Below are 14,835 nucleotides of genomic sequence, written 5' to 3' on the forward strand. Positions count from 1 at the left end.
TTCCCCCATCCCAGTTTATAGTCGCCTAGGAGGTTAAAAAAGGAGTATGAACAAGGCCAAAGAAGGGAATAATAAAAACCTCAAGTTCTTTTTCAACAAACTACATTATGAACTCATTACATGAAATGGTAAGCTTCATAAAAATAGGCAAAATAGAATTCCCTGAATAGTTACAATAGAACAGAGAGTTTAGATGAAAGATTAGACCCAAAGCCACACAAAAAAGGGATTTATAACTATTGCTACATATAATTATTGCTGTCAAAATTCAGTTGACAGCTTTTATAGTTTATTCTCCCCTACAAAAGAACTTTGGCAAAATGTGAGTCAGCCACCAGCGTGTGAAGAGATATTAAGTTCATAAGAAGTCTGAGGCGAGTACATAATGCAAGGATTAAACAGTTCTCTTTCTGCTCAGAAAGCACTGCCCATTTTCCCACATGAAATATGATCTTCAGAGAGGTGACACGTGACAGCCTATTGGCCTCAGCATACCGCATTAAAATAACTAGCAAGAACGGGAAATATGGGGCTTTATAGTTTGTGTGAGAATAGTAATAAAATAATATTTGAATCAAATGCATTAGCATGTAGAACAAATCATTTCTTTGGTGAGTTATATGGCACTCAATTTTCATTCATTGAGATTGAATCTAAAGTAGATAACATTTGACTCCCATCATATCGCATTCTACCTGCGAAATGCAATTATCCCTCACGGGTTTTACTAAGCTTAACACATTTCAAGTTGAGAGGTTTTATCTAGAATTTATGTTATCCTTCAGCAGAGAAAGCAATTCTATATCGTAAGATTATTTTAACCACTCTGAATTTAGCCACCTTATTAGAAGAGAGTTGGCAATATTCTATTTATAGTTTCAGGAGGTCTGTTGCTTGGTGATCTCAGAGAGGTTCCTGTAGTTTAATTTAGAAGGGGCAGCTCTGTAGGCCTTTCTGAATAAAGGATGAATATGTTGCAGAAGTAAGAGCTGTGTTGGTGATGGTTTTAATTTGCAGCTCATCCCCCCAATGAACGTGCTGTGTGTTATAGGTACATTAATTCTTCATGCTGGGTGTTACAGGGACATTCATTCATCAAGTTCTTATAGTACCATTGATTTGTGTTCATTAACTGATACCTTGGAAAAAATAATGTCTCTTCAACTAAAGTTTTGTCTTGCTAACACGATAGGATCAGATTTAAGATACAATGTCTATTTTTTTCTCTACAGTTCTCTTCATTATCCAAACTACTCAGGCATCTTGGATTTGCACTTAGCAAATGGTTGTTGTTAGATACCGGAGAGTTGATTTCCACTCAGAATGACCCCATGTGGCAGAACAGAATGGCCTCATAGAGTAGTTAGGTGGGAATCTTTATGGATTGGACTTTACTTTGCTTGGACTTTATTTTGCCTCTGGTGTGACTGGATGGTTTTAAACCACTAACCTTTCATTGGATAGCCAAGCACACTTGCCACTGAGCCTCCAGGTTGTTAAATCTTGCAGTCCATGGAAATGACTGATCACTTTCTGGTCCTGTGTTTAGAAGGCTTCAATTATTTGGGGAGTTTCTATTTCAGAGTCGCTGAGTGGCATTTGTGGGTGGGGAGAGGTGGTTCTAAGCCTGCTGTGTGCTGTGTTTGTGACTGGCATTTAGGGTGGGTTGCCTCATGGGCTTGGAATTTAAAGTTTGAGTGCTTGTGTGACAGGAATTTATCTATGAGAATCTTAAGCCACTTGAGACTCTCAATAAAACAGGTTTTGTATCTCCCTCTGACAATTGCTGCATGTGCTTTTAAGCTCACTTCTTGGTTTGAGAGTGCCCCGACCATACAGCGTACATGGACGTTGAGAACCCAAAGGGAAGGAGGCCCAAGTCCAGGTTCCACTGCATCAGCCCTCCAGGAATATGCTCTAGAGCAGCGGTTCTCAACCTGTGGGTCCCAACTCCTTTTGGGGTTGAATGACCCTTTCACAGGGGTCGCCTGATTCACAGCAGTAGCAAAATGACAGTTATGAAGTAGCAACGAAAATAATTCTATGGTTGGGGGTCACCACCACCTGAAGCACTCTATGAAAGGGCGGCGGCCTGAGGAAGGTTCAGAAGCACTGCTCTAGAGCCCTGACTCTCCTTTGACTCAGAGAGGACATTCGGGTGCCTGGGTTTTATTTATTATTTACTTTTCAAATGGGAAATACTTTTAATCAGAACATTTCTCAGAGTTGCCAAATCAAAGCAGATATGAGATAATTATCAGTTTACATTTCTTCTGTTTAGATCTCTCAAAGCAAGTGCCACTGAAACATTAGAACATGTTTTTAAGGTCAAAATGTTTGCTTGGAGTTATTGAATATAGCTGGAAAAGATAACTTACACCTTTTCCACCTCTTTTCTACACATCTGCCTCGTCTGTAGATTTTCTGATAAAATATGGTTTTGTTTGTTTTTTGTTTCCTTGTTTCTCAACAATTGATACTAATTTCAGAATAGACATAAAAGGCAAATGCTGTTAAATATTTTGAGAACTTCTAATGAACTTATTAAATATTTTTCACAAATATTTTAAAGGCAGGAATTAAAACAGAATTGCAATGTATTTTGTATCCAGCATAGGGCTAAGTGTCTTCACTTAGGCATTGATATAAATATTATTCTCACAAATGAGAGAAATGAGTTTCAAAACAAAGAACTGCGCTGTTACTAAATGTCAGTTTGTAGAAAAGATAGAAGAGTTCCCATCTGAGCCTTCTCTATTATACTATGCCTTTATTATCTACTTGTGGTGATGAAGGCATAACCATGTCTATTAAACATTGTGTACATTAAAAGTGCAAACTCTGCTCATTGATAGACCTAGCTCTGAACCATGATATTAGTGTTTTGTTTGTTGTTTTGAAATCATTTTATTGGGGCTCATACAACTCTTATCACAATCCATACATACATCAATTGTGTAAAGCACACTTATACATTCATTGCCCTCATCATTCTCAAAACATTTGCTTTCCTCTTGGACTCTTGCAATCAGCTCCCCCCACCCCCCACTCCCTCCTACCATATGAACCCTTGATAATTTATAAATTATTATTATTTTATCATGTCTTACACTGTTTGATATCTCCCTTCACCCACTTTTCTGTTGTCCATCCCCCAGGGAGGAGGTTTTTGTAGATCCTTGTAATCTGTTCCCCTTTTCTACCCCCCTTCCCTCCACCCTCCCAGTATCATCACTCTCACCACTGGTCCTGAGGGGTTCATCTGTCCTGGATTTCCTTGTTTCCAGTTCCTATCTGCACCACTGTACAGCTTCTGGTCTAACAAGGTTTGTAAGTTAGAATTGGGATCATGATAGTGGGGTGGGGGAGGAAGCATTTAAGAACTAGAGGAAAGTTGTGTGTTTCATCGATGCTGCCCTGCACCCTGAATGACTCATCCCCTCCCCACTATCCCTCTGAAAGGGATGTCCAGCTGTCCACAGATGGGCATTGTGTTCCCATCCTGCACCCCCCCTCATTCACGATGATATATTTTTTTGTTTTTTGGTACTTGATACCTGGCCCCATCAACCCCTCGTGATCACACAGGCTGGTGTGCTTCTTCCCTGTGGGCTTTGTTGCTTCTGAGCTAGATGGCCACTTGTTTACCTTCAAGCTTTTAAGACCCCAGATGATATATCTTTTGATAGCCAGGCACCATTAGCTTTCTTCACCACATTTGCTTATGCACAAGTTTGTCTTCAGCGATGGTGTCAGGAAGGTGGGTATCATGGAATGACCGTTTAGTTGAGCAAAGTGTTCTTGTATTGAAGGTGTACGTGAGTGGAAGCCCATTGTCCATCTCCTACCCTACTACCAAGCCTATAAATATATGCACATCGATCTATTTCCCCCATCATCATAAATATATTTACATATGTACATGCCTGTATTTAGGCCTCTATGTATGCCCTTTGCCTCCTACTTCTTTCCTCTATTTCATTTTGTTTTCCTCTTGTCCCACTACCATGCTCAGCCTTCATTTGGATTTCAGTAATTCTATTTTTGATACTCCCTTGGGACTTCCTTGCTCTGCTTCCCCCGCCATTCTATTACATGCCTTTAGTGTTTTGCCTTGGTGTGATGGGGTCAGCTCGGTCACATATCACACACTGTGTCTCCAGTGCTGCCCCATGTTAGGCCATGGGTCAGTGCAGGATGTTGCATCTCATAGTGGGACTGGCCATATGGTCCTCTCTGTGCATTGGCTGCTCTGAGTGGGGCTATTGTCCTCTGAGCTTGGTGGGCTATGGTGTGCTCCACTCCCTTCCTCCCTCTTCATTTGCTTCCGCTTCCTTCTGGGTATGGTAGGTCAGTTCCTTTCCCTCACCAGACGGTCTGTTTTTATTTTCTGTGGCACACCCTTCCATGGTGGGGGTCAGGCTGATTCTGCTTGGGGCCGGGCATATAGTCCAGTCTTTTTATGGATTCCTCCATGTGTTACATTGCCCTCCTGGTTTGGTGTATCATGATGGGGTCTGTATGCACATTCCAGTTCTGTGGGGACACAATCAATACTCTCCCCCTGGGTGGATTAGTGCGCTGTTCCCCCCATGTCATCACCTCAGTTTCTCCCCATCCTGGTTCTCCCTCCTCCTTCCCCCTTTCCCCTACTTTATGTTGGACTCACATGTACCTCCCTGGGGGTGGGCTGCCCTTGCCCCCCACCCCCAGACTACCTATACTTCCACCCATTTATAGCGAGATAAGTGCCTATTCTTCTATTCCTGCCGTGCTAATTGTGCATATCTCAGGGGACTCGTGTTATACCTGTCCTTTAGAGATTGGCTTACCTTGCTTAACATGATTCCTTCCAACTCTTCCCATGAAATGACGTGTTTAATGTGACCATCCATGCTTTTCAGCGCTGCATAGTACTCCTTGTGTGTATGTGCCAGAGTTTACTAATCCACTCATCTATCAATGGAAACTTAGGCTATTTCCAAGTCTTTGCAATTGTGAATTGTGCCGCAATAAACATTGGAGCGCAGATGACTGGTTGTGTTTTATTTGTTACTTCCTCTGGGTACATGCCAAGTAGAGGGATGACTGGGTCATAAGGTAGATCAATTTCCATTTTCTTAAGTATCTCCAGATTGCTTTCCACAGTGGCTGTACAAATCTACATGACCATCAACAGTGAAGGAGTATTCCTACATTCCTACATTCCTACATCCCTCCAATACTTGTTGCTCTCTGATTTACTGATTTGGGCTAGCCTCAGGTTTGTTAGGTGATATCTCATGGTTGTTTTAATTTGTATTTCTCTTATGGCTAATGGCCGGGAACACTTTCTCGTATGGTGGTTGGCCATATGGGTCTCCTCCCTACTGAAAGTTCTTTCAGTTCTTTTGCCCACTTCCTTAGGGAGTTAACTGTTTTCCTCTTTTTGCAGGTCATGAGGCTGTTGTAGATTTTAGTAATGAGCCCTTTGTCTGATGTGTCCTTACTAAAAATCCTCTCCCAGTCTGTGGGTTGTCTTGTCACCCTCTTGGTGAAATCTTTTGAGGTGCACATATGTTTTATTCATATTAAATCCCATTTGTTGATTTCCAGTTCACCTGTGTGTGTACCCTTCCCTATTGCAGTGAGCCTATGAATTCCCTGGGCCAATGCTCTGAGGTTAGTCCACATTGCCTCCTTGATGGTCCTGATGGTTTGGGGTTTAACTTCTAGGTATGCGATCCACTTTGAGTTTATTCTTGTGGGTGGAGTGAGGTAAACATCTTGTTTCATTTTTCTACATGTGGATATCCATTGTTTCCAGCACCACTTGCTAAAAAGGGCATCCACTTCCCACCTGATGGTTTTGGGAGCCTTGTCAAAGATCAGTTGTCTATATGCTGATGGTTTTATTCCTGGGCTTTCTATTCTTTACCACTGGTCTGAGTGTCCATCATTGTGCCAGTACCACAGTGTTTTGAACACTGTAGCTGTGTAATGGGCATTAAAATCAGGTAAGGTAAGTCCTCCAACTTTGTCTTTCTTCTTGAGGAGTTCTCTGCTAATTCTGGGTTTCTTCCCTCTCCATATGAAATTGGTGATCAGTTTTTCCAATTCTTTGAAGAAGTTGTTTGTATTTGAATCAGAATACCATTGAACTTGAAAAGTGCTTTGGGTAAGGTTGTCATCTTTACTATGTTCAGCGTTCCAATTCATGAGCAGGGATGTTCTTCCATTTGTGGAGGTCGCTTTTGGTTTCCTGTACTAGGGTCTTATAGTTTTCCTTGTATAGGTCTTTAGACATTTTTTGTTAAATATATTCCTAGGTATTTCAGTTTGTTCTTAGCTACTGTGAAGGGTACTTCCTTCTTGATCCCCTCTTCCATGGTCCTGCCCAATGTGTATAGAAAACCTACCAACTTCTGTTTATGATTTTTGTATCCTGCCACGCTTCCATATTCCTCTATCACTCTAAGTACTCCTATTGTGGAGCTTTTGGGTTTGTCAATGTACAGGATCATGTTGTCTGCAAATAATGATAGTTTCACCTCCTCCTCTCCCATTTGGATCCCGTTGGTGTCCTTCCACTGTCTTACGTTGTTAGCTAGAACCTCCAGAACGATATTGAACAGAAGTGGGGACATGGGGCATCCTTGTCTTGTACCCTTTTTCAATGGGATTGTTTTTGTCTTTTCTCCATTAACTATGCTGTTGGCCATTGTCCTTTTGTAGATAGCTTGTATCAGCTTGAGGAATTTACCTTCCAATCCTATCTTCGTGCGTGTCTTAATTAGGAATGGGTGTTGGATGTTGTCAAATGCTTTTTCTGTGTCTATGGGTATTATCATATGGCTTTTATCTTTTTTCTTCTTGATGCGGTGCATAATATTGATGGATTTTCTGATGTTAAACCATCCCTGCATCCCTGGGATGAATCCTACCTGGTCGTGGTGGAAGATGTGCATCTGTCATTGATCCCCGGTTATCTTCTGCTTCCTTATTTTTCCTATCTGCCTGTCTTTCCCGCTTGCTTAGGTCTGTTTGAGTGTCCTCAAGATCACTGATATGGTTCTCTACCTCCTCAAGCCTAATTGTAAATTCTGTGACCTTGTGTGTGGCTTCTGCTACATCCTCTGTTAGCTCCTATAATTGCCTTTGGTGTATAGACTTCATCCCCTCTATTATGGAATTCATCCCCTCTATTGTGGACTTCATCTCCTCTATCATTGCATCCTTATTCTGAGTTGCTTCCCTCAGCTCCTGTATTAATGCGAACAGACTTACGAAAATTTCCTTCTGTGACAGATCTGTATCTGATTCATCTATGAGAGACGTTGGCTCTGCTACTGTGTTTTGTCTCTCTAGTTCTTTTGTTGGGAAGGATGTGGTCTGTTGATTTTTCCTCGGTCCTTTCATAGGCCCCATGTTTTGGGGAGACCAGGAGGCCTTTATCTGTGTTACTATTAAGGATGCTTTCAGGGGTCTGCCTATAACCTACTATAGAGATGTGTCAGACTGCCGTGTAGTCAGAGTTCCACGATAACTTAGTGGCCAACAGTGGTGAGAAGTTTCAGTGACTGGAGGGGGTTCTGGAGCCTCAGTGAGTGCCCCAAAGCTGCTTTGACCTGGTCTGTCAGGGCACACATAGCAGCCCCCTTTTTTTGTTGTTTAATTTTTTTTAATTTAAAAATAAATAAATAAATTTTCGGAGGAAAAAGGAAAGCAATAAAAGAGAACAAAAGAAGTAATAATAATAAGGAAAAAGAGAGAGAAAAGGAAAACTTTAAAAATAGGAGCAAAAAGTATTAATAATAATGAAAAAGGAGGAAGAAAGAAGAAAAAAGAGAGAGAAAAGAAAACAAAGAAAGAAAATAAAAACCAGCAAGGAAAAAAATTTTCACCCTCCTTTTCCCTCTAATTTCTAGAGATGCCTAATAGAAGGCGCAGGTGGGGGAGACCTTGCTGCCATGGGAAGTGGTGCTGATCTGGGCTCCGGAGCCAGGCTGTGTAAGGGGAAAATGCTCTTCAGATCAGCATGCACTCCCCAGGTCCCTGCAGGCCTGTAGAGTTACGCCAGTGGGCAGAGGCTCCACCGACGGGCTTCCCTCTTGACCCAATGTGAATTTGCTCTTGGTTTAAATATTTCACACTTGTTCCATGACAGAAGTTTTCTCTCTAGCTTTGTTTAATATTGCTGGTGGTGTTTTCTTTCTTGCTCTTTATTTTTAATTTTATCTTTATTTTATTATCGTTATAATTTTCTGTTTCATTTTGTTTTTTACTCTTTCTGTTAGGTTTCCCAGGTTATGAAGCACAGGAGAGTGAATGCATAGAGACAGTAACTGATTGGGTGGTTTGTTGAGGGTTGGGGGAGATGAAGGGAATTGGGGTGTCAATAGTAACTGCGGGAGGATAGAGGGAGCGCTACACTGATTGTGATGATGCATACACAACTCTTTTCAAAGCTACTTAACTATGTTAGTGTATGATATGTACATTTTATATCAATAAGATTATTAAAAATAATAATAATCTCTAATGTAGTGGCTACACATAGGACCGAAATCCATAAGGTCCACAGTTCTAAAGCACCAGTCCACTCTACAGGAGCAAGAAGGGGCTTTCTACTCTCATAAATAGTTACTGTCTCAGAAACTCACTGGGTCAATTCTATCCTGCTCTATAGGGTGGCTAAGAGTCAGCAGCCACTCAATGGAAGTGAGTGAGCCTATACATGTGAAATCTGGACAATGAATAAGAAAATAGAATACCAAGGCTCAGGTAGAAAGAAAATGTTTCGAAAAGGATTATGGCAACGTATGTACAAATGTGCTTAATGCAATGGATATACAGCTTGATATAAGAGCTGTATGAGCCCCCAATAAAAGTATTTAGGAGGAGGAGGAGGCAAAAAAAAGAAGAAAGAAGGAGAATAAAGAAGAAGAATTGATGCATTGGAGTTATGGTGTTGGCAAAGAAGATTGGAAGTACCACAGACTGCCAGAAGAACACACAAATCTCCCTTAGAAGTCAGCCAGAATGGTCTTTATCAGCATGGTAGCAGAAAAAAAGCAATCCTCGGAAAAGGTCATCATGTTTGGTGAAGCAGAGACTCAAAAAAGAAACCTCTCTGCCATTGAGTCAATGCTGACTCACAATGACCACTGGGGCTTTCTGAGACAGAAACTTTTTAGAGGAGTAAAAAGCCCAGTCTTTTCTGCCTCGAAGAGATGCAGGTGGTTTCAAACTGCTGAGTATGCAGGTTACAGCCCAAGAGCAACCAGAAGGTCAGCTGAAAAGAGAAAGCCCCCCCAAGGAGATGAACTACAAGAGGCTGCAGCCAGGGGCTCCTGAGCACAGTGCTGAGGACGGCACGGTCTGGGGTAGTGTCCAGTCGATTGCACCCAGGCTTGCCAGGAGTGGGATACTGGTTCCCTGGCTTCCATAGAACAACTTCACGCAAGAGAAGAGAGCTCTCGGTAGTTAAACACTTATCTTCTGAAAGAATTGTAAGGATGCTTGTACAGATCATCTTAATATGATTGACTGATGGAAAAGTATATTGAAGTATATGCCAGTAAAACTATTTAAGCAGAAAAGAAAACACAAAAAGGTTCTTACTAATTGTATTCGACTAATTGTATGCAAGTTATTAAAAAATACTTGAAAATATATAAAGAATATCAAAATGCTTCATCCTTAAATCAAAAGGTTTTATTTAAACAAAAAAAAAAAATCAAAAATCCCCCTAATATTGTGACTGAGTGGCTTCCTGTAACACCATGATTCCTACTAAGGTACCTGACAAGCTGATTTGTGGCAAATGCAACCACTCTGGTGTGATGTGTCACGTGATCAGCTTCCGCTTCCCCTCAATTGGCAAGGTTGTTATAGGAAAAATTGCCATTGGAGACACAATATCACTGTGTCTTTTGCTGCAGCACAAACAAGTATGAGGATGTAACAGAGAAAGAACTAAGTATCATTGTGATTTGAGAGCCAAAATAAATTCAGATCACCCCAGCCTTCAGCTTGAATTAGAGACTTATTAAGTTACATGTTATTATCTACCAAAAGCTACCATGAAAACACACCTCTTCCCTTGGAAGTTTTTCTTCAGTCTTCTCCTCCAACAAGATAAGTTTATCAGCTGTCCTTCGAACACAGTGGTAGTTCTCGAACTTTGCTGGGCACAAGAATCACCAAGGGAGCACATTAAAAGCACTGATGCCTAACCTCAAGTCTATCACGTTCAGTATTTTCTAATACATTAGTTCTAAGATAATTAGGCACTTGTGCTGTAATAATGACAGAATCTAGCTTTGAGGTGACCAAATAACAAACTAGTCCATTCTATTTGGTTAAATGAGGGTAGAAAATAAAAATTATAGGTGCAATGACCAATCCCATGGGAGGGGAGAGAAGCAGGAGATGGAAAACTTAAGTGGAAGGTGAAGACCAGGCTCATGGCCCATCACTGGGTAGTTTCTTATTTGGGATGATGAAGTAGATATGTTAGTTAAATTGACACAGCCCTTTTGTCAGGAAATTCCTCCTACCCACAGCTACTGCTTCACTGGGGACACATCCTGACCTCTGTTATTGTAGGCAGGATTAATTGGCTCCCCAATTAAGTGCATGTTCTAAGCCTTCAAATCTGTAGATATGTTGGTTTATATGGCAAAAGGAAGGTGTGATTCATATGGTAGATGTGATTAAATAAAGAATCTTAATATGGGGAAATTATTCTAGAATGTAAGGGTGGGCACACGATCCTTCTATGTGAATGAGATGGGGAGATTATTCTAGAGTGCAAGAGTATTCGCACAATCCTTATAAGTGAATGAAGGAGGCAAGACAATCAGAACCAGAAATCAACATGAAGATATACTGTTGGTTTCAAATATTGAAGAAGTTACCATAAGCCAAGGAATGCAGGTGATCTCTAGAAATGAGAATGAATTCTCCCCTAGAGACTTCAAAAGGAATGTAGCCCTGCCAATACCTTGATGTTAGACCAGTGAAATGAACCCATTTTAAATGTCTGACTTGCAGAACTGTAAAATAGCAAATTTATGTTGCTTGAAGTCATTAAGACCATTAGTTTATTAAAGCAGCACTCGGAAATTATACACTCACACCTTCGGTCACCAGGAATAGTAACACAAAGCAAAATAATATCATGATGGATCTAGAATTGATCTAATTCATTTTCTCAGGTGTTAAAACATGAATCACAAACACGACATGGTCACCTGATGTGGACCCTAGAGCAATACGGTTCGGGAGAGTTGGAAGCTCCCTCCAGTCACGTGCATGCTGTTAAGTAAGCAAAGAAAGCAGAGAGAAGTGGGAGAATGGCACAGATGTTCAAAAAGAAGCAGAGAAACAAGTGATGGCGTAGCTGTTCCACCACATTCCAGTTCCATGACAGTATTTATCCAATGATTTTCCTTTAACCTGTGTGAACTTGATGAAGGTTTGATTGCTTGCCATGCTACAATCCACAGCTGAAGCCAAGAAGGAGGTGGTCCTTCTATTAATGGATGTTATGAATTTGATGGGATTGTTATCGTTTTTTAAAACTATCAAAACAAAATATCACAACCCCCACTCCACTGCTATTGAGACGAATCCAACCCTACACAGGGTTCCCAACACTGTCAGCTTTCACGGGAGCAGACAGTCCTGCCTTTTGTCCTCAGAGGGACTCATGGATTTCAACCAACTGGGTAGCAGCTCAATGCCTCACCCACAGAGCTGTAGAGTTTCTTAAAATATCACACGGTAAGTATATACAGTGAACCCTCACCACTTTTTTTCGCGCTTCGACTTCCGCGGCTTCACTCTATCGCGGTTTTTGCGGAACAGCGCATGCTCTGTCATTACTGCCACTAATTGGCTCATACTGTACAAGCTTGATGCCATAAATAATATAATAAATAATAAATGATCATTGTAACGTCCAAAATGTTTTACTGTATTTTCCCTTTTTCGTTTAATAAATTGGGTAATACGAGTGTAATGGTGACTAAAGGGTGTTTTTTCATGTCCTCTATGCTCTAACTACGAAAATATTTGATTTACAAATAAGGAATCCTACTTTGCGGAATTTCATTTATCACGGTAGGGTCTAGAACCGATTGATTAACCGCGATAAACGAGGGTTCACTGTAGTATGTATTTGTTTCTTTTTAGTTCTGTCTCACCTGCCACATTGTGTGTTTTTGAGGGCATTGAAATCATTTTAATTTCTTCCTTTACTCTTTGCCTAAGTGTCTCAAATATAGATAGATAGATAGATAGATAGATAGATAGATAGATAGATAGATAGATACCAAAAGAAGTGAAAATGGTTTCAGCTACTTGTGCCCATGTTTATTGCAGCACTATCTGAAATAGTCAAAACGTGAAAACAATCTTAGTGTCCATCAACAGGTGAATGGATAAATAAAATGGGATATATAGAGAGAGAGATAGATAGATATAGATATAATGGACTATTGGTTATAAAGTTAAATTAAATTCAAATATATGCCATAATATTAAAAACATACTGAATGAAATATGTCTCACGTAAGAAGATATTTTGTGATTACATTTGTTTGAATGCACAGACACAGGAAGTACATCGGTGGCTATCAGAAGCTGGGAGAAAATGAGGAAATCAGATTTAGGTCTCTGCTCACAGTGATCAAAACATTTGGAAATAAGAAATAGTGATGCCTCCCCAAAATGGTGAATAGATGTAATGCTACTGAACTTTACATTTGAGTAGCTAAAGGAGCAAATATTTCCATATATTTTAGCACAATAATTTTTCAATGTTAAGTGAATAAATAAAGGCATGTTTCCCCTATAAGGCCCTTGGGAACGTGGAATTTCCTACACCTTTTGTGGTTTCGTGTTTTAGTGCATGGCCCCATGCAACAGGCCAGGCAGGCTAACTCTTGTATGTAAGCAAGTCCAAGCATTGTGTTCCATACAACAAGAGAATGTGCATAGGAGCCTGGACAACGTCATGTCTCAATTCAGCGAGCCAAGGACTCAAAGAGACCCCTTCCATGAGGGGTCTAAGGCATTGAAAATACCTGTCCGTTTCCATTCTGGATTCTGGTTGCAAATGTACTTGTGAAGATGAGGAAAGTGGAAGACCCCTGAAAGTAATGACTTGTGATTAAGAGAATGGCAGATAATTTAATATCTCCTCTCTGCCTTTCTTTGTTTCCTAAGAGTTATGCTTATTGGTAGAAACATTAACCTAAAGCAAATTTAATGTTTAGGTTCAGGAAATTGCACTTTTGCTATCAACTAGTATGGCCCCTACTATTTAAACAACTTCTATTCTTAGTTATCTTTTATGTCTGCATGTCCTTTCTGTTTGATTTATAGGTGATTGAGGACAGCAAGTATGATTTTACATCTTTGTTCGAGCCCATAGGCTTTACTTTGTTTGAAATACACTAATACTTTATAAATAATGGGGATAATTATCATACTGATGGCCATCTACTTTTCCTGATGCATTATCAGAAGTTGGGGTGCCATGTAATGGGGGATGAGTCTATAAATGAGATAAAATTCAGATGACAGAAAACATTCTTTATGATAAATAGCATGGATTTGATCTTATAGGCAGATTAGGCACTCCTACGTCCATTTTTTAAAAAGTTTTCTCACAGCAATGTGCTACGTGCAGTTGGGTTTACAATTCAGAATCCACCATCTGGCTTATTTCCTACTTGAGTTTGATTACTTCATCCTCACACAGCTCACAGCGCATTCTTCTTTGCAGATAAATAAGGGAGCACATAAACTCTGAGAAGCTGGCAAAGGGTAATGTAAAACAAAAGAATGAAAGTTATGTGTTTATTGATATATTTTGCAGAATACTTACCATGGGTAAAACACGATGTTAAGTGTTATGAGCCTGTAAAGATGAAACAAATAAATAATCTATTAAACTAATTTAGTGGTAGGTTAGGCCAGGTTATCTAAAGAAACAAAATCAGTGCCACTCATGTATGTATAAGAAAGAACTTTATGTCAAGAAATAATTGTATATCAAGAAGGCATCCCAGCCCAGTGAAACTTAGATCCTTAAGTCCAATGCCTATTCATAAGACCCTCTCCAGACTCCTGTAGCTGAAAGCCAATGATGCAGAAAAGTGAGGCAGGAAGCAAGAGGATCACAGATTGGACTGGTGGGTCCAGAGTCATGTGGATCCAAGGTCAGTGGGAACAGGAAGGTGTAGACATCTCTCAGGGGTGGGCAGCCTACATGGGGCCACTCCTGGAGTGAGGCAGAGTTTCAGCAACCAGGAAACTGGAGGAGCAGAGAAAGCATGAGGTTCCCAGTTTCCTTCATTCTTATCAGAAGACCACACCACTTAGGAGGTGTTACCAAACTACCACATGATTGGCAGGTTGAACTCTGCCCCTACCCAGCAGTGTCTACTTGACACAAAATCTGACTAACCCAAATGGGCACAATAATTCTGCCCATAGGAGATAGAGAAATGAATAAGATAGACTTTCTCTTCAAAAATTACAACCCATTAAGGCAACAGTTTTCAACCGTTTTCAATGGTTTCAACCCCCCTATTTCGGTGGGGAGGTGTCGCCCGATTCATAGCAGTAGCAAAATGACAATTATGAAGTAGCAACAAAAATAATTTTATGGTTGGGGGGTCACCACAACATGAGGAACTGTATTAAAGCGTTGCAGCATTAGGAAGATTGTGAACCCTGCATTAAGGGGGAAAACCACTAAGAATCATTATGAAGATAATTATTTAATTGTATTTGACATACATGTTGTTCGATTAAGTTGTTTTTTTATGTGTTTTTTTT

Source organism: Echinops telfairi, unplaced genomic scaffold, assembly GCF_000313985.2.
Source record: "Echinops telfairi isolate 266 unplaced genomic scaffold, ASM31398v2 ScPeMD7_2;HRSCAF=8, whole genome shotgun sequence".
Lineage (NCBI taxonomy): Eukaryota > Metazoa > Chordata > Mammalia > Afrosoricida > Tenrecidae > Echinops > Echinops telfairi.